The sequence below is a fragment of the Rhamphochromis sp. 'chilingali' genome (assembly GCF_963969265.1).
Source record: "Rhamphochromis sp. 'chilingali' genome assembly, chromosome: 15".
In the NCBI taxonomy this organism is placed as follows: Eukaryota; Metazoa; Chordata; class Actinopteri; order Cichliformes; family Cichlidae; genus Rhamphochromis; species Rhamphochromis sp. 'chilingali'.
In genome coordinates this window covers 21,543,238-21,567,236 of record NC_137942.1, presented here as the reverse complement: position 1 = coordinate 21,567,236, position 23,999 = coordinate 21,543,238, and positions in this window count along the sequence as shown.

The following is a 23,999-nucleotide window of genomic DNA, read 5'->3' as shown; positions in this document are numbered from 1 at the left end:
AACCTAAATTGATGGTTATAATGGAACTAATAACTAATATGAATTTAGGCAGGTTTGCAACCAAGCAGAGAAGTCTTCCAACATCCCAAATAATAATTATGAAATCACCACACAAATAATTTTAATGCCTTTCCCTTTTTAAAAAAAATCAAGTACAGAACATGCCATGCAATCATTTGTTAATTAAATCATTACAGAAACCAAAATGGACACTCCGATGGAGGGAGGAGGTCAGCAGCTGAGGTGGTGTTACTTAGATGGATGGCTGGCTTTGAGTTCTGAATTTGACGTTCCGATTCAACTTCTTTACTCAAGTAAAAGTAAAGAACGTAAGAAAGTAAAAAGTTGCTATTTGAAGGACATTTCCACCAGCCATTTTTGTGCAAATCTAACTGAACCTCTTGCTATAGTAATATAATAATATTAGTACATGGGAACACAAAGTTGTTGTTTTTTTTTTTACTGTGCATCCACATCTAAACAGAAATAAGTACAATCAGGAGGTGGGGGAACCCTAAGTTTAGTTGTAATGAAAGAATAACAAGTCTGACCTGTGCTACTGCTGCTCTGATTTAGTGCTCTTTGTGGATTTATACAACTCAATTCAACAAAATCTAACCCAATATTCCACAAACTGTTTGGCTTTGGCTGATTTCCATCTCCTACACTGACTTTATAGGGGAAAGTTTATACTATCTTTATGCTAGTTGGTATAAAGTTGGTATGATGGTGGAATTCAATGAATGATTCTAAGTACCATCAGTTTAAATTCAAATTTATCTCTGCTCCACTTGATGTAACCTAACTCTGACCATGAGCATCTTACCTTTAAATCTAACCTCTCTTCTTCCTGTCTTGCCCTATCTTTCCTACAACTTTCTCCATCTGTGAGTGAAGTTATCTTTTGTTCTTTTCTCCCTACAGCAGCTGTACCTTTGGCTACAGTAGTAGACACTCTCTGTGACTTACTGCACACAAACAGTTTGTGTTTTGCTCTGCAAACCTGTTAAATGGAATTCCTTCACATAGAGTTTCAAACTCTGCGAGAGTCTATGGAGTACAGTTCGCAGCAGGTGAAAACACTTGCTGACAAAAACTCATGACCTACAGTTAGTGACATCACTCATAAAGGGAATGACCCAACTCTCACAATAAAATTTTAAAACCTCAAAGAAACTGTTATCGAGCTCCAGGCCTGCAGCATTGACAGGTATCCCAGAGAAGGCAGAATTGGACTCAGAAACAATGGTGAGACAGTTTATTCAGGTTCACCTGAAACTCTTAGAGGACACGATAAAGACCACCATCTTTTATCGTACCCATTGTCTGGGAGGGAAGCAACTGGACCAGGGAAGGGCTCAATTGTGCTCAAATCTGGACATTTTAAACAGAAAGAGCTGGTAAAGAGCTGCGGTCTGGAATTGAACGTGATTTGTTGATGTACAGAATACAATTTGAGGTATTTGGTGATTAGACCCAGTTGGCCCATCACAGCAGAACGGAATCCCAGCAGGGATAGGGATTAGGGCAGGACCCCCAGAGATTAGACATTGATGATGGAGATGAAGATCGAGGCTTGAATGGAGCCTGAAGTCTGAGTAATGAGAGGCAGAGATGGGGAGGAGGTAGGTTGTGCGAAGGCATCTGCAAAGATGAATGACAGATATGCAGTGAGATTTAAAGTACATGGAGTGGAGGACTTCCGGTCAGCATGCGACCAGAGTAGACGCAGGAACGAACTGCTCCGGTGAACTTAACTCCACTTTGACCAGTTTCACCCCTTCAACTGCCACCTTTAAGTCGCTTACACTTGTAACTACTTTTCTAGGGTTTTGAACACTTTTAACCCTTTCCAATGGCTTCTAAGAGTGCAAAAGCGAACAAAAAGGAGGAAGCTAGCTTAACACTGGAGGCTATCACCACGCTGCTCCAGCAGCACCGAGATGAGTTGGCATCTGAATTTAAGACCTCAATTAACGCCCTCGATTCAAAACTGGACCAGGTAGGACAAGCCCAAGAGGAACAGGCCGAGAGAGTTTCATTCTTGGAGCTTGCAACTGAAGACCTGAGCCAACGTGTCGCTGACCTTGAAAACACGTGTGCCGCTCTTCGCGAAGACAACAACCAGCTAAAGAACAAAGTCACTGACCTGGAGAGCCGTAGCAGGCGTCAGAACATCCGCATCCTTGGACTGCCTGAAGACACTGAAAGTGGGTGCCCCACTCACTTCTTTTCCAACCTTCTCTGTGAGTTATTGGGCAAAGAAATGCTTCAGTCTCCACCGGAGCTCGATAGAGCGCACCGCTCCCTCGCAGCGAAGCCGCCCATGGGACGCCCACCTCGCCTGGTGATCATCCGCCTGCACCGATACCAGATCAAGGACCTCATCATCCGAGAAGCTAGGAGGAGAGGGAAATTCGACTACCGAGGCGTGCCTATCCAAATTGTGGAGGACTACAGTCCCGAGGTCCTCAATCAGCGGGCGCAGTAGAAGGACATTATGTCAGAGCTCTATGGGCGAGGCCTGAGGCCGGCTCTCCTCCTCCCAGCACAGCTTCGCATAACGCAGGCCAGCGGCGCCAGAAAGTTTTTCAGCTCCGTGGATGGACCAGGCTCAACACTACATTGAGAGGCTCCCAAAGGCTCCGGAAGCCCCATGAAGAATTATTACTAATAAAACAATGGCACCAAATGCAGGTACCAAACATTCCATATAGGTATAGAGGCGCAGTCGGGATCCACGTAAGACGTTGCTTTTCCCCTCCGAGTGTAGCGATATAGTCTGAATGCTATAGTACTGAAATGCTGATTATTACTTTAATTTAACTCAATAATCTTTCTTTTTTTTTTTTTTGATAAATAAGGAGACAACCTCATTGACTTCTACCCGTTGGCTAATGACATAATACCTGTTGCACGGAGACGGGGAGTTTTGTTATCTACTCGTAGCCTTCTGTCTGTTCTTATTCAATAATTCAGTTATACCAGTAGTACTTATTGAACTACATCATCTTTTTTGTGTTTGGTTGTTTGTTTACATACTTGGACTCTGCTTTGAAACACTCCAGCAATTACATTTGGACTTGGTGGCTGATACAGTTTCAAAACTTAACAGTATTATAAGGGGTTTCAGCTTACTATGCTATGGCCACCGGAGCAGTGGTTCGACTGCTTCAATACCTAGGTTATTGCTTTCATAGACAGGAGGAATAACACTCTAAATATGTTAAGTTTGAAGAGTTTGAAGAGAATAACAGGATAGAATAAATAAGCATAAAATAAATAAACGTTAAATAAAAGCTAAATTAAAAAGGTGGGTCTTGAGCCTGTTCTTAAAAACATGTACGTTCTCTGCGGCCCTGAGGTCCTCCGGCAGGCTGTTCCACAGATGAGGACCATACCATTGAAAAGCTGCCTCTCCGTGAGTATGTGTCCTGACTTTAGGGACAATCAAAAGGCCAGTACCAGAGGACCTCAGGGTCCGCAAGAGTTCATATGGTAAAAGCAGATCTGAGAGATAAGAAGGCCCAAGACCATTAAGACATTTAAAAACCAATAAAAGAACTTTAAAATCGATCCTGAAACACACGGGGAGTGTCATGGTTCGAATTTTGAGGAAGGGACATACGACTGAAAGTCCATAGTGGGTCAACACAAATTCTTTTATTAAAACACATATATGTGGTGAAAATGGGCTCTGCAAAACATCAGGCTCCATCTCCCGCCTGACAATAGGTGGGTGTAATATTTATACTTATGATGACCAGTAACTCGCGTCACTAAAACAGAACAGTTCCTTTTTCAGTTCCTCCACCGCCTCCCAGATGCATCCTGTTATTACACTTGTCTAGACTTTAGACAACACTTGCAATCAGTTTACCCAGACAGGCTATGTGTCTGTGTCGTTAATCTAAGTGCATGACCTCCCTCTACGTCATCTGTTACCAGGCAAACATCCATAACACAGGGCACACGGCCTTTATTTCCTTTCTTAAACACTCATAGAAAATGTATGTTAAATTGTATATATATAAGCAATCCTTCCAGCTTGAACTTTGCTCCATTGATCGGCCAGACATCGCACTGCCCGTAGCTTCAAACCATTAATTAACTTAACCGAGCTTCAACCCTTTAATTATGCAATATGTGTATAACATGATTACAGTTGCACCTGCAATGAAAGATTATGTGCTTATACTAACACCTGAAATACAGACTTTAATATAACATCACCAGTTTCAATAAATGTGTCAATGAAATGATAACAATGATAAATCATAAATGATGCAACAGTAATAATAAGGATTATGAATAGTAACATAGATTATGAATGTAAAATAATATTTCACCTCGACAGGAGCCAATGCAGCGATTCTAAAACCGGTGTAATGTGCTGCTGAGTTTTGTAAACGTTGTAAAGTTGAAATATTCTTTTTAGGAAGACCAGAGAGCAGGGCCGTAGACTAGAAATAGTTCTTCCAAAAATTATTTCGAAAGACCAGACAGGCTTCATTAAAGGTCGTCATTCATATTTTAACATAAGGAAGCTATTTAACATAGTCTACTCCAGCTCTACAGACTCTGATGAATGTGTAGTCTCGCTTGACGCTGAAAAGGCCTTTGATCGAGTTGAGTTCGATTATCTCTTTGCAGTCCTTGATAGATTTGGCTTTGGAGCAAAATTTACTTCATGGATTAAATTACTCTATTCTCAACCATCTGCTACAATACGAACTAACCTCCAATTGTCAAAACCTTTCAAACTTCACAGAGGCACACGCCAGGGATGTCCTCTCAGCCCCCTGCTTTTTGATCTGGCCATAGAACCCCTTGCCATTGCATTCCGCAGTTGCAAAGAGGTACACGGCATTTGGAGAAACAATACAGAACATAAGGTCTCGCTCTATGCAGATGATCTCCTGCTCTTTATTTCTAAGCCCTTAGCCTCACTACCATCTGTATTGAATCTACTTAGTCAATTTGGTCAGATTTCAGGGTATAAACTGAACCTTAATAAAAGTGAGCTCTTCCCGCTAAGTAGCAAAGCAAGTATGTTAGACTTCACCTGCTTGCCCTTCAGAGTTGAAAGGACAAAAATTACATATTTGGGAATCACAGTGACAAAAAAACATAAAAACCTTTTCACAGAAAATGTGAGTGCATTGCTGAACCAAGTGAAGCGGTCCCTTACCCACTGGACACCACTCTCTGGTAGGACGTATCAATTCAATTAAAATGATCATTCTACCCAAACTTTTATACCTTTTCCAGGCCATACCCATTTTCATTCCCAACACTTTTTTCAATAAGCTGGACTCTGTCATCTCATCTTATCTATGGCAGGGTAAACGCCCAAGGCTTAATAAGATGCATCTTCAAAAATCTAAAATTGAGGGTGGGTTTGCACTTCCCAACTTTTGTTTTTATTATTGGGCTGCTAACATACGATGTTTGGTGTTTTGGTATTTTTACCATAATCGGAGTGGTTGTCCTGACTGGGTCACTATGGAATTGCATAGTGACAACAGTATATCCTTACCAGCTGCACTTTGTTCTCCACTCTCATCCTCTTGATTCAACTTCATTCCCAACCCTGTAGTGGTGCACTCATTAAAAATATGGGGCCAGTTTAGGAAATATTTTAAACTTTGTGACTTCTCCCTTCTCAGCCCCATTGCATCTAACCATCTCTTTAAACCTTCTACCCAGCATGGTGGGTTTGCGGAGTGGCACAGAAGTGGAATAACTTGCTTTAAGGACCTATTCATAGCCAACAAACTAGCATCATTTGAACAACTTGCTAATAAATATATTCTTCCACCATCACACTTTTTCAGATATTTGCAAGTCAGGCACTTTATTTATTCCCAGACTTCAGGCTCAAGCCCTCCACCAGAGCCTACACTACTAGAAACTATCCTACAACTCAATCCAACCAATAGAGGGCTGATTTCCTTACTTTACAATAAAATGTTAAATTTGACACATACCTCTTCATCCAAGCTCAAGACACTGTGGGAAGAAGACTTAAACATGGCAATCTCTGACAAAACATGGGCCTCTATACTCAAACATGTCAACACAACATCACTATGTGCCTGTCATTGTTTAATCCAGTTCAAAGTGGTGCATAGAGCCCATTTCTCAAAATCCAGATTATCCCGTATCTACCCTGAAATCACTCCATATTGTGACAGATGCAAAACTGCTGAAGCCTCACTGGTCCACATGTACTGGTCTTGTCCCAATCTCACTCAGTTCTGGTCAGAGGTTTTTCGTACCCTGTCCAGGATTCTCAGTGTGACGCTGGCCCCCGGCCCCCTTCTTGCTCTGTTTGGCATCAGTGGGAATGAGGTGCTTCTACCGGCCTCTAAAAAACAGGCATTATCATTCTGTTCCCTGTTGGCCAGGAGAGCAATCCTACTGAGGTGGCGGGACGCTGCCCCTCCCACTCACAAACAGTGGTTATATGACCTCATGGCCTGTCTAAAACTGGAAAAGATAAGACACTCACTTCAGAACTCCACTGGGAAATTTCAAAACATGTGGGGACCCTTTCTTGATGCTTTTCAAAATCTATCCGGTTGTTCAGTCAGACGTCACGGATCTGGCAGCGATGTTTGATTCTTGGCTCTCGAGGGAATGTTGTTTTCCAGCATGCCAACATACAAAATGTCATACAGTGCACTAACAATTGTTGTAAAAATATTAGTTACTGTGCCTCTGCTGCAGTTAAACCTTGTTGAAAGGTCTTCATGACCAAAATTAAGTTTGAGCTTGATCAGGGTTAGAAATAACTGGTCAATTAGGGGCATCATTTGGACAGTCCAATCAGAATGATATTTAAGATCAAATCTGGAAAGAAGCGCTTCTAAAAACAGGACAGAAGCAGCATCGGGCAATCCAGTATAGTACTGGACCCTTTCAGGATTGTCAGATATTTGACTGAATGAGAAAGTCTGCTTCTGCTTCTCTACTTGTTTTTTAAGTTTTTCATTCTCTATTCTTAGCATGTCATTCTGAATCTCTAGCACCAGAAGACTTTGGGAAGAACTTGTGGAACTTGCAGTAGCTGTCTGTGTATCTGCATTGTTGGAAGGATGTAGCTCATCTGATCTTTCACTCTGATTTTCACCAATAGCTGGGACCTGCTCTTTTTTCTTCTTTTTTCTAACAGGGTTGTGGTCATCTGGGAACTGAAAAGACTTCCCGTCATTCCATGCAAATTTTGTTGGCCCCGCAGCTTTTCCTTGAGGGAAGTGCCAACTGCAGACTCTTGAGTTGCAGTTTGGGGTGAAGTTTTCACGTCTGTGGAAGTGTTTAAAAAGGCAGAGAGAAATTTCAGATCATACGCTAGCCCTCCATTAGTTATGATTAATAGAAAAAAAATAGAGATAAATAATAGAGAGAAGCTTCTTTCATCCAGATGAGAGAAGCTTCAAGAAACTTAAAACTTAAAGAAGTCCAGATGCTTTTCTTACACATCATTGTACTAATTTGCTTTTAAGCTTACCAGAAAGATATGTACTGACAACCTTTGCTAGCTATTTGTTGGTTAGGTCTTTATTTTGGTAATTAACTGGCACATAGGCTGGGGATTGTAATGTATTTTCTTACATAGACATCGCTTTTTGGACGTAATTTTTATTCCTCTGAGCGTCGAAAGCTAACTAAGGTTCATATATATAGCGAAGTGACCCTTAGCTCTCAATCTTTGCTTGGAGAAATAAAAATGACTTCAAAAATGCAACAACGTCTTTGTATTAAAAAAACACAATAAAATCCATTGTCTATATGAGTACAATTACTCGTAAAAGCCAGTTTGTCTTTTAGTAGCGGGTTTTAATTGTTCATCACTAGCTATATTAGCTAACTAAAGTAAGAGCCCACTAGCTCTTATCTTACAAATTTATTCATTCACTTACGAGTTGTAACATACCTTATCAACTTCAGCCACTTCCTCTTCTCTCTCTTTTCACAAGGAAACCGGTAAAATGACAGTTTAGACTGTTGTTTTGAGCCAGATTGGTTAAACACCAGGAACACAGCATTGTGTCATATTGAACACAGGAGCGTTTAGACCCGGAAGTAGGATTCGTCGGATTCGTCGCGTCATCACTGAACAACCGGATAAGAATTTTTCAGCAAACTCTCTTAAGTCAGGTGTGGAACTACAGTGTGCGGGTGCAGGCAGTGACCTGGGTGGGAATGAATGGGATTGTTTTGCAGGGATTATGTTACTTTGGGATATATTATACATTTGTTCAAAGTGTAGTCTTCAATAAATGAAATGCATGTTCAATTGGTTTTCAGGTGACTGAATTGGCCATTCAAGAATATTCCACTTTTTTCCTTTAATAAACCTCTGGGTTGCTTTGGCTGTGTTTTGGCTGTCCATCTGTATTATGAAATGCTGGGGGGAGGATAATATCTTACTGTTCTTATAAGAAATAATAAGAAAGTAATAAATAAGTAAATAGCAAGTAAGTCATTAGAAGCTGCCTTTGCTACCCTCATATACATATAATCAACAACCCGAGAAAACTAAAACTGGAGTAAAATTAAATAATTACTAAGAAAACACAATTTCATGTGCAAAGGCTGCATTTGAAAAACTTTGAACAGGGCAACAAATCTGGGAAATTCCTTGCTAACTAGTTAAAACTATACAAAGAAAACAACAACTCTTTATTCAATAAAGAATTCAGCTTGGAACATTACTCATGATCCACAACAAATAAATAGATGTGTTAAAGAGTTTTATGAAGCTATATACACATTATATATTAATCCATCTGATGCTGCCATTAAAGAATTTCTCAACAATATAAATCTACCAAAACTAAATGGCAAAAAAATAGTGGCACTGGATTCATGTTTTTTAATGTCTGAGTTCATGAAGACAGCATCTCCCAAACAATAAAACTCCAGGTACAGATGGTTTTCCTGCAGAGTTTTACAAAGAGCTTTGGCCTAGCACATCCCCTCCTCCGCCTCTGCCGTCACTATATATACACAGAGAAGAAGAAGATCATTACATTAAGCTCTCATACCTGCCCTCTTTGCCACACCTCGGCACCGCTCTAAGCACTCCACTGCTTAGAGCCTCCACTGCAGCAGACCACACCCCTGCCACAGTTAATATTAATATTATTAATATTAATAGCAAAATATACAAAGTGCAAAATATTCATTTCAATTTATGAAAGAAAAAAAACAGAAAGGTTTGAGCTAAAATATACTTCTCTACAGCAGCTGAGTAAAATTACGGTTCCTTCCCTGTACAAATATTAATGTCATACTCAAGGTGAGACTGCTGCCACACCTGCTCCTGCAGCAGTTTTAAGCCTCTGTCTAATTAATTTCACTGAACAGACCGGTTACTGGGCTTGTCAAAATTACAGATTAGTATTAATATAAACGAGCCAACCTGTGCAATAAATACAGGGAGTGCAGAATTATTAGGCAAATGAGTATTTTGTCCACATCATCCTCTTCATGCATGTTGTCTTACTCCAAGCTGTATAGGCTCGAAAGCCTACTACCAATTAAGCATATTAGGTGATGTGCATCTCTGTAATGAGAAGGGGTGTGGTCTAATGACATCAACACCCTATATCAGGTGTGCATAATTATTAGGCAACGTCCTTTCCTTTGGCAAAATGGGTCAAAAGAAGGACTTGACAGGCTCAGAAAAGTCAAAAATAGTGAGATATCTTTAAGATAAGATAAGATAACCTTTATTAGTCCCACACGTGGGAAATTTGTTGCAGAGGGATGCAGCAGTCTCAAAATTGCAAAGCTTCTGAAGCGTGATCATTGAACAATCAAGCGTTTCATTCAAAATAGTCAACAGGGTCGCAAGAAGCGTGTGGAAAAACCAAGGCGCAAAATAACTGCCCATGAACTGAGAAAAGTCAAGCGTGCAGCTGCCAAGATGCCACTTGCCACCAGTTTGGCCATATTTCAGAGCTGCAACATCACTGGAGTGCCCAAAAGCACAAGGTGTGCAATACTCAGAGACATGGCCAAGGTAAGAAAGGCTGAAAGACGACCACCACTGAACAAGACACACAAGCTGAAACGTCAAGACTGGGCCAAGAAATATCTCAAGACTGATTTTTCTAAGGTTTTATGGACTGATGAAATGAGAGTGAGTCTTGATGGGCCAGATGGATGGGCCCGTGGCTGGATTGGTAAAGGGCAGAGAGCTCCAGTCCGACTCAGACGCCAGCAAGGTGGAGGTGGAGTACTGGTTTGGGCTGGTATCATCAAAGATGAGCTTGTGGGGCCTTTTCGGGTTGAGGATGGAGTCAAGCTCAACTCCCAGTCCTACTGCCAGTTCCTGGAAGACACCTTCTTCAAGCAGTGGTACAGGAAGAAGTCTGCATCCTTCAAGAAAAACATGATTTTCATGCAGGACAATGCTCCATCACACGCGTCCAAGTACTCCACAGCGTGGCTGGCAAGAAAGGGTATAAAAGAAGAAAAACTAATGACATGGCCACCTTGTTCACCTGATCTGAACCCCATTGAGAACCTGTGGTCCATCATCAAATGTGAGATTTACAAGGAGGGAAAACAGTACACCTCTCTGAACAGTGTCTGGGAGGCTGTGGTTGCTGCTGCACGCAATGTTGATGGTGAACAGATCAAAACACTGACAGAATCCATGGATGGCAGGCTTTCGAGTGTCCTTGCAAAGAAAGGTGGCTATATTGGTCGCTGATTTGTTTTTGTTTTGTTTTTGAATGTCAGAAATGTATATTTGTGAATGTGGAGATGTTATATTGGTGTCACTGGTAAAAATAAATAATTGAAATGGGTATATATATTTGTCTTTTGTTAAGTTGCCTAATAATTATGCACAGTAATAGTCACCTGCACACACAGATATCCCCCTAAAATAGCTAAAACTAAAAACAAACTAAAAACTACTTCCAAAAACATTCAGCTTTGATATTAATGAGTTTTTTGGGTTCATTGAGAACATGGTTGTTGTTCAATAATAAAATTATTCCTCAAAAATACAACTTGCCTAATAATTCTGCACTCCCTGTAAGTGAGTATGTATCATTCCCTTATTCATTGTTTTAGACAGATATTTCCCAGACAAAGTCAAATGTATTCTGAAAATGTTGATTTTAACTATAAATTTGCCATTTATATAAAAAGATTATGAGCTGCAAGAGATACTTTTCTGTTTCAGCAATATATTTCAGTCTTTTCATGAGTCTAGTGATGTTACATCTACATTATAATATGCAGATCACAGTGGATCTATAAAGGCACAAAACCTTCATATATTGAGTTTCTGATAGAAAACAACAGTGATTTATGTTTGCATGATGTATTTATCCATAGAAACAATGGTGTCAAATCACAACAGCAAGAATTGCTTTTAATGGGAAAAAAAATTAACAGTATACTTAAAACATGATGTCAAACTGTCTCTGCAAACTATACCAACAGGATGATGTGTCAACCTTTGCATATATGCTTTGACTGTTTGTGTTAGGATGCCTGGGTCGTTGTCCCAGGGTTTTTGAGTTTATTATATTATTTATTATTTCTAGTCTTTGGTTTCTTTGAGTTCTGTCTTATAGTTTATGTCTCTGTCTTCTCTAGTTGCTCTGTCTCCCCTGTCAGCTGTATCCCCTTGTCTAGTTCGCGTCTCTGTGTATCCTTAGTTGCTATATCCCCGTGTCCAGTCAGTGTCTGTGTCTGCCCTGGTCCCACGTCTCTGTTCCCTTTGTTGCAGTGCGTGCGAGTCTGCGTCTTTAGTTCAGTCTGTGTCATGTTTCCTGTTTTATTTTGAAGGTCCTTGTCTGAGGTTAATGTATCTGGTTTTGCTTCCCCTTGTCTCGTTAAGCCTGATTTGCTCCAGCTGTGTTTCCCTCCTGTTATCCATTCCCTGATTGCTCCCTCTGTGTATTTAAGCCCTGTGTTTCTCTGTGTCTGTGTTGCGATCTACTGTTTATTTTGCTGTGTGTTTTGTCTGCTTGCCTGAGTTTATGTTTAAAGTCTCAGTTCTGGTATCTTTTTAGTTCAGCATTAAAGCTGTTTTTTGAAGTTTACTTTGTGCCTCCGAGTGTCTGCACTTTTGGGTCCACGATTCCTGTCTGCACACAGCCTACTCATAACAGTTTGTGGCTTTACTGACAGACTTGCATTCATTATGGCTTTACAGTAACTACAGCCGTACACTGTCAATGGCTAGAGCTTTACAGCTAAAACATTGTTTGCTTCGCTAAGCCTTTAGAAAAGTCATGACAAATGCATATATCTGTAAATTAAATTGTAGATAAATGTACATTAAATCTTCAAAAGGTTTTGAGGGATTTCAAAAATAATGCTGTGCAAATTTCATGCAGTGTGAGGTAGGAAGTATATCCACAGTTTGCTGTGGAAACACCAGGTGCCATTCTTTAAATAACCGTAACCAATTTAAAAAACAAAAAAAGAAAAAATGAAAGAAAAATCAGTGGCATATTTTGCTCTTGTCAGAAACATATGGAAGGACAATTTGACAAACAGACAAAAAACAAACTAAAAACCAGCAAAAAACAACTTAAAGATAAAAAACACAAAGAAAGAACAATACGGTATCCTCAACAGCACCAAAGAATAAAACAGTGAAATGTGGGTTATTTAAAATTAGGTCTCTCTCTTCCAAGTCTCTGTTAGTATATGACTTAATAATTGATCAACAAATCGAATGATTCTGCCTTACAGAAACCTGGTTGCAGCAGGATGATTATGTTAGTTTAAATGAATCAACACCCCCGAGTCATTCTAACTACCAGAAACCTCGAAGCACAGGCCGAGGGGGCGGTGTGGCAGCAATTTTCCACACAACCTTATTAATCAACCAAAGACCCAGGCAGACTTTAAATTATTTGAAAGCCTGATGCTTAGCCTTGTCCACCCCAGCTGTAAAACTCAAAAAACAGTCTTATTCGTTATCATCTATTGTCCACCTGGGCCTTACACAGAGTTTCTGTCTGATTTCTCAGAGTTTTTATCTAATTTAGTTCTGAGCTCAGATAAAATAATTACTGTGGGTGATTTTAACATCCATGTAGATGCTACAAATGACAGCCTCAACATGGCATTTAATCTGTTATTAGACTCAATTGGCTTCTCTCAAAATGTAAAGGAACCCACCCACCACTTTAATCACACTCAAGATCTTGTTTTAACATATGGTATAGAAACTGAACATTTAACAGTGTTTCCTGAAACCCTTCTCCTGTCTGATCATTTCCTGATAACATTTAAATGTACAATAATTGATTACACAACAATGGGGAGTAGATTTCATCACAGTTGATGTCTTTCTGAAAGCGCTGTAACTAAATTTAGGGATATCATCCACCCACTGTTATCATCTTCAATGCCCTGTACCAATTCCCATACGGTAAAAAAAATACATTTTTCCTGGCCAAAATATATTTCAAATATATGGTAAATATATTTTGTATTTGTGATGCTCCAAAAAAATATATTTTTGAAATTTAAAATAAAATTTCTACAAACACAAAGGACCCATTACTATCAAATACTGTTCACAAATCTGTCTAAATCTGTGTTAGTGAGAACTTCAGGTCTGATCAACTCTATGTCCATTGCACACCATTTGCCTGAGGCAAATGGTGGCCACACCAGATACTGACTGGTTTTGCGGCATCTGTAGCATTGTGCTGTGTGATCAAACTGCATATTTCAGAGTGGCCTTTTATTGTGGGCAGTCTAAGGCACACCTGTGCAATGTTCATGCTGTCTAATCATCACCTCGACATGCCACACCTGTGAGGTGGGACGGATTATCTCGGCAAACCTGAAGTTCTCACTAACACAGATTTAGACAGATTTGTGAACAGTATTTGATAGTAATGGGTCCTTTGTGTTTGTAGAAAATGTTTCAGATCTTTAAGTTCAGCTCGTGAAAAATGGGAGCAAAAACAAAAGTGTTGCGTTTATATTTTTGTTCAGTGTATATATATCTATATATATGTATATGTGTGTGTATTCCTCTGCTTGTTATTGATCAGTAAACATCTTTGAGTGATCACATCTTTATTGTGTTAATAGCAGTTCACATCAAATTCACAGTATCGTTACTTATAAGTGTTTGTTGCAGTTGCATTTTGTATAGTTAAATGTATGTGTGTATATATATATATATATATATATATATATATATATATATATATATATATATATATATATATATATATATATATATAATTTTTATTTTTTTAATTATTTTACAATTTTTAAGAATGTTATGAGAATAAAGTTGTATAATGTATGTTCCTAGCTTGATTTATATGCTATGTTTGTTTTAGATATCAAATAAAGATTTTCAGTTGTTACATGTGAATGTGTTTTCTTTGACTGAAATATATGAAGGGTAAAATATATTTTTGAAAGATTTTTAATTAATTTTGAAATATATTTTGAAATATATTTCAAAATATACAAAAATTGGCCAAAAAATATATGCGCTAAAATACATTTCAAAATATATAAATATATTTCAAAATATATTTTTTTACCGTATGGGAACACAGAGAAGAGCAGCTACCTGGCTGCTACTCCAACAGAGGTCGATTATCTTGTTAATAATTTTGCCTCCTCACTTTGTATGACTCTGGATACTGTAGCTCCTGTGAAAAATAAGGCCTCAAATCAGAAGTAATTGACTCCCTCGTATAATTGTCAAACACGTAGCCTAAAGCAGATGACTCGTAAGCTGGAGAAGAAATGGCGTGTCACAAATTCAGAAGATCATCATTTAGCCTGGAGAAATAGTTGGCTGCTTTATAAGAAAGCCCTCCGTAAAGCTAGAACATCTTACTGATCATCACTGGTTGAAGAAAATAAGAACAACCCTCTTTTCAACACTGTAGCCAGGCTGACAAAAAGTCAGAGCACTGTTGATGTTACAGGCCCCAGTATGGTGGGCGCGCAGCCAGATTACGATCCTGTAAAACAGGAGACAAAGTGAACACAGGAGACACGCTGCCGTTCGCCTGGTTAATCTTAGCAGAATGGAAAGCTCACGGCAACTATGCACCCGACTCAGTTTCCAAAGCACGCTGCTGCCCTCTACTGTCCAAAGTGTTATACACTCTCCTGGCAACAGGGAATTTACATGACGTTGTGGATTTAAATCACGCCAGTAAACCAGCAAAATAAAACATGCATAATAATCTCCATATATCACGGCACTTAACAATTGTGACCACATATCTGTGTGGATCACATTGAGCCAACCATTTATTTAACGTAATGACATGAAATTATTCACAAATAAAATTTTAACCATTAGAGAAAAAATTACTCATAATCATCTCACAGATTTAGCATTATCTACAGCTTTCTTCAGCACCATTGATATTCATTTAGACTCTTTTTCTCCAATTGATCTTTCTGAGTTAACTTCAGTAATTACTTCCTCCAAACCATCAACGTGTCTTTTACACCCCATTCCTACAAGACTCCTCAAAGAAGTCCTATGGTTAATTAATGCTTCAATGTTAAATGATCAACCTGTCTCTAATAATCAGCTATGAACCGCAGGCCTTCAAGCTGGCAGTAGTTAAACTGATACTTAATACAGAGTCCATTGTGAGTGTGCAACCAGTATAATAGCAATCCTTTAAATAAATAGTTATATTAACACACTGCTGAAACAGAGGATATAAATAAAGGTTGATAAACTCTCAGTAAACTATACAATTTCTCAACTCTAACATACAGTTTAGGTCAAATTTCACCTGCTTTGACTTTTGACAACAGTAAATTTGATTATTTTAGCCGCAAATTTGATGGGTATTTTTCCTAAATTGAGTCAAAATACAAAAAAAACCCCATACAGATTTGACCTGTATGTATTGAGACGGACAGCGTGGGTCAAATCAAGGGAAAATAGTTTGTTTTTGGCAATTCTGAAACTGCACATATCCTGTCTATGTGTATTTTTTATGGGACAGCAGTCGCAGAGATCAAGGCAGGAGTTTGAGTCTATGTTCCCTCTATAGTTGCCCAGGTTCCCACAGAGACAGACACTTGCTGGTCTTTGAAGGATTGTGGGAGGAATTTTCAAAGAGTTTAACACTAAAAGGACATAAAAGTGATCATGTATGGTGCAGATAAGGAAGAGAGGTCACACAGAAGTCAGAGGGTGCCTTAACATTAACAGTGCATAGAATGAAGTGCTGTATGAACTTGGACTTAGTGGGACTTGTAGTTAAATACACTTTGAGTGATCAGTAATCCTAGAAAAGTGCTGTATAAATGTGAGCAGATTACATGCCTATCTGTTACTGCATTAAACAAAACCAAATCCATTTACTCTGAGCTGGGATTAAAAGAGAGATCAAAGAGGAATTGGAGGATTCATAAGATTACAATCTGCCAATCTGCAAGGTTTTTTTAAATGACCAGACTAGTTTCCAATAAGCAGGTTTTATGCTTTAAATGTTAATTAATGTTAATTTAATATTGATGAATATAAATGGCAGATATGAGTAGTTTCTTTTATTTATTTGCATAAGGTGTTATCATGAATAACAGCAGTTGCAGAAAGTTATTGGCATTGTCACTTTCAACAGAATATCATTAAATGATTACTGTTGATATTTTTGCATGTCTTAAGATAAGCAGGACATGGTAGTTTTGCTAGTTATTTTTCATCACCAGCTCTCTTCCACAGTGTGTCTTTTGTTTCGGCCAGTGGCCGGCCCTCCCTGAGCCTGGTTTTGTTGGATGTTTCTTCCTGTTAAAAGGGAGTTTTTCCTTCCCACAGTCGCCAAGTGTTTGCTGAGAATGTTTTGTCTGATTATTGGAGTTTTCTCTGTATCACTGTAGGGTCTTTACCTTGAAATATAAAGCACCCTGAGCCCCTTTAGCCCTTCCCCAGCTCTAATTTGCAGCTACGCGTCTTCTCTGTCCTCTAGCCTGAGACTCAGAAGTTCATCTTGGTGCATCACAATGAAGGCCATCTCAAATCTTTTAATGCATTTAGAGGACAAAGGAGAGGAGCTGTGGTTGAAGATGCACAGGTGTACCCTTTACAGAACATTTTTACCTTCAAGTATAACGTAGACATGGCTCACAACCAAGGCGGAGCAGGACTCTTAAAAACACTCATCGATTTCATTCATATGCTGTTTCAGTTGAGATGATCAGCAGCTTTCTGCCCTTCACTGTGTGTGTTTGATTAAAAAAGTAGGACATCTTGTGACTTTGCATCATGTGTTTAAATGTAATTCAAAGTAGCCCGATATGTAAGGCGAGTCATCAACACTGTTACATCTGACATAAAATGCAGCTGTGACACAGTTGTGCTCCCGGCTGTGTTGGACTGACATCGCTTTAAAACGAGGCTCCGTGCTGAGGATGTCTCACTTGTTTAAATGTTTTCCGCTCTCCTTGTGTCTGTTCCTCGCCACCTCTGCTGGCATCCTTGGCAGGAGGTACACAGGAGAAGAGGAATTAGAGATGTGAGAAGAGGGATTCACTACTCTTATGCAACAGAATTTTGAGTGCAAACATCTGCATTTTATAAAAGGATGTAGGAGATCAATCCTGTCATAGTGCAAATTCAAAGAAATGGAGGGTGACTTTTTTGCTGCAAAGAGAAGTGTCGAGGAAACAATACTGCCCATTAGTTCGGAGTCACCTCCATTTCTTTGAATTGGAGGGTGACTCCAATTCAAAGAGGGTGACTTTGAACATAAAAATCAAGGAAATTTGTGTTTTTTTAAATTATTTTTCTCTTGTAACAATACTTCTTGGTGATACAAATTTTACTGTTTGAAACCCTGTTTATTTCCACTTAAGTAGTGCCACATTTATACGGAAAATGCATTTGTGAGAGTCCGTTCCACACATGAAAAACTTGCCAAATCTACTCTGCCAGTGCCAGCGTAGAGAGAACATTGGTTGGTTTTTGAGAAGCCGTTTTTAAAGAATGAAAAGACAGAGAAAAATCTGAGGTATGCCAAATTACACAAGAACTGGGCTGAAAATCAGCAGCAACATGCCTTATTCAATTCAATTTAGTTTTATTTATATAGCGCCAATTCACAACAACAATGAAGTCAAGGATAAAGACCAGGCTCAGGAAGGGGCAGTGACCTTCAAAGGCCAGTTGAGATTAGGAGAAAGAGAAGAGGGCAATGAGATAAAACAAAAGCTTTATCAGAGCAGGAAAGCTTTAAGCCTTATCTTAAAGATGGAGAGAGCGTTAGTCTCCTAAATCCAGCTGGTTCCACAGAAGAGGGGCCTGAATGCTCAAGGCTCTGCCTCCCAGTCTACATTTGAAAACGACATATTGAAAGCAAAGTGCTCTGCTAGGATAATAAGGTCATCTAAGATGTAAATCTAAGATTTTTAGTCCCAGCGAGTACTCTTGCTGTAGCATTCTGGATCAACTGAAGGCTTTCAAGGAGTTGTAGTGAGTGACCTAATAATAATAATTAATTACAATAGTTTAGTTTAAAAGTAATAAATGCAGGAACTAGCTTTTCAGCGTCAGTGAAAGACAATATGTTTCTAACTTTAGTGATAATGCAAAAATAAATGAAAGCTGTCCTACATAATTGCTCAATGTGCACGCTGGCAGACGCTAAAGGTTTAGGGCTATGTTTCAGACAGTTGTATTGGGGATACTGTCAAAATTAGTAAGTTATGACCACAGAAAAGTAGCAGAAAAAATAATATTGTTTGAAAAGTGCCTAAATAGCAAAGGTGTCGAGGTTGGAAGCGTGACAGGCAGGAGTTGGGCCCAAAATGCAGCACTCAGAAGAGGAGAGGTAAAGTTAAAAGCAGCCTTAATGCCGACCTGAAATAAAGGATAATGCAGCTTAAAACCTGCAACTAGGAGGATGACAGCAATGAGGGAGTACAGAGAAAAACAGAGAAAGAGACTAAGAAAATATACACACAAGTTAATGAGGGAGAGGCAACAGGTGGAAATGCAGGTGAGCGAAATTATAGATGACAAGCCAGGAAGTAATACTTTGCAAAACACAAGAGACTAAAGACCACCAAAGTAAAACAGGAAGTAACAAACGGCAGGCTCACAACACACAAATCTGACAGAGACAAAAGATAAACAGGCACAAACACAACACCAAAGAAACTCATACCAACCATGAGGAAATTATAGACATGCAAACACTAAGAAATAACAGAGCTAAACATAACCAATTTTGGATACATAAAACAAAGTTAATCAAAAATACAAAACCAGAATGTGGCAGGAGTCTGTGGCTCAGCTGCAGGGGAGGGGTGGTGCAGTGGGTTGAGGGTCAGTGTCAGGGGAGGCTGGCGGTGATTGTCTAATCTTGGCTCCTTTTATTTTAGTAGCGTGCTGGGACCCGGGGAAATATTCCTGAAGTCTTCTTAAAGACATGACATGAAAACTGCCTAAGAGAGTTCAAATTGAAGAATAAAGGTGGTACAAATTCTGTTTTGCCTCACACACTGTATTTTTATGTATATTTATACATTTCAATAAATCACCGCATCTATTTCCCCATTGTCTTTGCCAAATACAAAGAAATGATGGATGTACTATTTTAGAGTGGTATACAAATCTTTGTAAATTATTTTCTAGATTTATAGGCATCATCCACATTTTTGTTTCTTGATGTCCCTAAAAGCCTTATGTATATACACATACGTGTGTGTGTTTGTGTATAAATGTATATAGTCTGTCTCTGGGCTTAAACAGTAAGAAATAAATGAAGGAAAAACTCCTTTTTAACAGGAAGAAACCTCCAACAGAACCAGGCTCAGGGAAGGGGAGTGATCTGTCAAGGCCAGTTGAGGTGAGGAGAAAGAGAAGAATGACTGTGGGAAATCTTTATTGTCAGGGGAAGCTGCAAAACCTATGAAAATACTGTTAAAAGTCCAAAATGTATGCTGTCCTTCACATTTTCCAATGCCGCTCATAAGGCCAGATTGGAGCTTTTGCAGGGTCAATTCTGGCCTGCGGGCCTTATGTTTGACATCCCTGACAGAAATCTTTGCGTTGTAGTTTATAAAAACAGGCATTTACTTACTTTTTCATTCACTTGGCTGGTCTGTTCTTGGATTTATTTAAATTATGAAAGTGATCACCTGTACCTGTACGCACCGTTTCAAATACTTTTCCAATAAGCAAAAGATATCCATGTGATGAACTGAATATGTTTATGTGAATATAGTAGCAGCCCGATTATTCCTAATCCATGAGGTGTACAATCAAGTAAAGAGAGTAAGTAAGTAAAAAAATTTATATAGCACATTTCTAGATAGAAATCACAAAGTGCTTTACAAGATATAACAGATTATAAAAATAAAAAAAACAAACAAGATACAAACAAAGTTAGCAAAAGGCAATTTTAAAAAGATGTGTTTTTAGCTGTTTTTTAAAAGTAATCAATGAATCAGCGGATCGTAAGTCCTGAGGAAGGGAATTCCACAGTCTGGCGGCCACAGTAGCAAAAGCTCTATCACCCCTAGTTTTCAGTCTCGTATACTGAATGACAAGTAGGCCCTGACTACTCGACCTCAGAGACCTACTAGGGGCATAGGGCTGTAAAAGTTCAATAATATATGGTGGTGCTTGTTGTTGAAGAGCCTTAAAAGTTAAAACCAAAATCTTAAAATGGACTCTAAATTCGACAGGAAGCCAATGTAACTGCATAAGCAACGGTGTTATATGTGAATATTTAGAAGCTTTCGTCAAAAGTCTTGCTGCAGCATTCTGAACGATCTGCAGACGCTCCAAAGAACCTTTGTTTAAACAAGTAAACAGGGAATTGCAATAGTCCAGTCGTGATGAGATAAAAGCATGAATAACAATCTCCAGTTCGGTATAGGATATTATAGAGCTCAATTTAGAAATATTTCTTAGATGATAAAAGCAAGACCGAACAAGAGATTTAACATGACTATCTAACGTAAGAGCAGGATCAAGGATAATCCCTAAGTTCCTGACAGATGGTTTTACAAACGTTGAAAGAGGACCAAGAGCATTTATTATACTGGCAATCAATCATGGCCAGTGTGTGAATTTGTCAGTTTAGGAACACATTAGTTTAGGACACATATTAATAACTTTCAACAGAGGGTTAGGGAGGTGACCCAGCATTTTGAGTTTATCTTCTAGTTTTGATTTCTTATGTTAAATTGAAAATATGTTATGTTCTTGTGTTATTATTTAGTTAGGGTTTAGTTGAAGTTCAGTCTAGTTTATGTTATTGTCCATGTCTCACAGCAAATTCAAAAGTGTTAAATGTTTTGGTGTTAATAGTCTTCTTGCAAAAGTAGAGTTAATTTTACTCTAAGTAGAGTCACATTCTTTTAATGTAACTCTGAGGTGTAAAATGATAGTAGTTAAAATCGAGTGTTAAAAATGAGTGTTTCTCTGTCAAATCTGGAGGTGTTACAATGGAAACATTAACTCTTGACCTCTTAACTCTGAACTCCTAGAGGAGCTATGACACCAACAGAGTACATTCACAGACTCCGCCCCCAGCACGGCTCCAATCGAAGCTGAAGTGAAGCCGTTTCAGAACATTTTGCTCTACATATTTGAGTTGTTTGCCATGCTTGGTAAGTCATTTTTTCAAAGATTGTTTCAATTATTTCTATTAGCTTTTACTTCTGTGGCTCTTTGGAGTTGAGACAAAGCTGTGTGAAAGGCATTAGCCATGTTGCTCGCTGATAGCATAATATTCTGTTTTAGCTAGCTGAAAGGTATTGTTTGCAGGCAAATACCACAGCCTTGAAAAAAAGCTTGCATGTGAATTTTCAGTCAAACTTTTGGTCAAATACACCTAAAACAATGTCTAGAATGTGAAATGTTGGTATAATGGTGCTACTTGAAGCCTGAAAACGATCGCCCATTAAAAAAAACGAGCAAACAGCAGTAGCAGACGTCCTGACTGGATTCTACGTTAGCATTTAGATCCCTCCAGAGTTTTGTGCACACGGTTTAGGTAAAAATTAAAAAGGTTGAGGTTTTACATTTAGTTCAGTATTACCTGTTGCCTGTGTCTTTGTCTTTTGGGAAAATACTTTACACAAGTAATGGCTCAAAGAAGATTCCTTTTTTTTTTTACTGTGCTGCAATTGTTTACTGGATTATTTGTGCCATTAATTAGTCTCAACTAATTTTTATTCGATCTCCACACAGGATATGCTTGTGAAGATGGAATATGGGGGAGAGCAGAAGTGCGTTGAAGTTCCACAAAGGGATGAATGAAGGACATGCATATTGTATTGAAGAAATAAGTGATGAGAATGCTGTTATTTGCATTTACCATGTCAGACCTTTTGATAAACAAAATTCTAATGAAAGTGAGAACATGTATACTGTTACATCTTTCAGAAAATGTTTTGAAATTGTGGTGCACAGTTCAGAATAAATGTTTTTCAAAAACCATTGCGTCTTTTTAGTAAATGTTTATTTCCAAAAGAAATTTCTAGAAGTTCAGAACAGTAAAATTCCTGCTTTTTAGAATGAATTAGAAGATAACTCTTACGTAGTTAAACTAAAATACTCTTTGAGAGTTAATATATAAACTCTTAACACCAAGTGTTAAATTATCAACTCCAGACAGATTTGGTGTTTAACACTAAATCAGAGTTAACGTACCAACTCTCCAAAAAGAGTTAAATTAACACTCTCTGGTGTGGACCCATATAGACACTTTAATAGTGTTGAAATCAAATCCGACAGTGTTAATTTGGACATGCTGGATTTGCTGTGCTCCTTGTTAATGAGTCTTTTTTTCTTTTCATGTGTTATCTCCTTGTCTATCTAGGTTCCCCTGGTGTTTCGCTCCCTCTCATTCTCTTGCGTCAAGCTTGCATGTCCCAGTTTCTATATTTCCTGTTTTATTTTGAAACTCTAGTGTTTCCATGTTCAGTTTGTTTAATTTTGCTTCCCCTGTGGCGTCTTGTTCATTTGTGTCAGCTGTGTTTCCCCAGGTGTTTCCACTTCCCTCATTACCCTTCTGCATATTTAAGTCCTCTGTCTTCGGCTGTGTCTCAATTCAGGGGCTGCATCCTTTGGAGGCTGCATTTGATGGCCGATTACATCACAGCGACGCAAAGAAGGCTGTCCCAATTCGAAGGCTGCTCCAAATGCGGCCAATACCAGTTTTCAACAATGGCAGCGGCTACTTAATTTTAATATTACTCTTATTACTCTTTGCAATACTTTATTATTTAAATTAGTATTTATAATATTTTTATAATAATATAAAATACTTGTCGAACGCGGCAATGGCTGAGGAGCACGGCTAAAGAGTTTTAATATGACTCTTTCTCGCCTGAAAATATACTTTTAAGATATTTTGAGGTGAGAATGTAGCTGTGTAAACTTCAAATATCTTCTCGATTTATCAAGACATCACATATTTGCAAAAGTGCTCTGCCGTTTTCGGAGACGTCTGTTACCCACCAGCTCGATCAGTGACTGAGAGGTCAAGGCTCACTAAAGCTGGCGAGAACAACGAATTCTCGGCACATCCTTTTCAGGCCCTGCGACAGACTGGCAACCTGTCCAGGGTGTACCCCGCCTCTCACCCTATGACAGCTGGGATAGGCTCCAGCGCCCCCCGTGACCCTGAAAAGGATAAGCGGACGCGAATGGATGGATGGATCGTTTTCAGGCCCGCGCGGTCGTTCACTACTCAGGTTAAACATGATATATAAGTCACTTTAAATGATGTGAGAAGTGTGAGATGGTAGAGAATTTACTCCAATCTCCTGTTATATTTTAGATAGCAAGGAGCAGACGGCTGAGTTTATTAAACTCCACCGAGACAGTGGTAACGCAAATCTGAAGGCTGGACTGTCCCATTTTACAGCCTCCCGGCCTTCTCTGTCTTTGGAGGACCCGGCCCAGATGTAGACACAAAGGCCGGGTCCTCTGAAGGATGCAGCTCCTGAATTGAGCCACAGCTTTCCTTTTTTCAGTGTTAGCG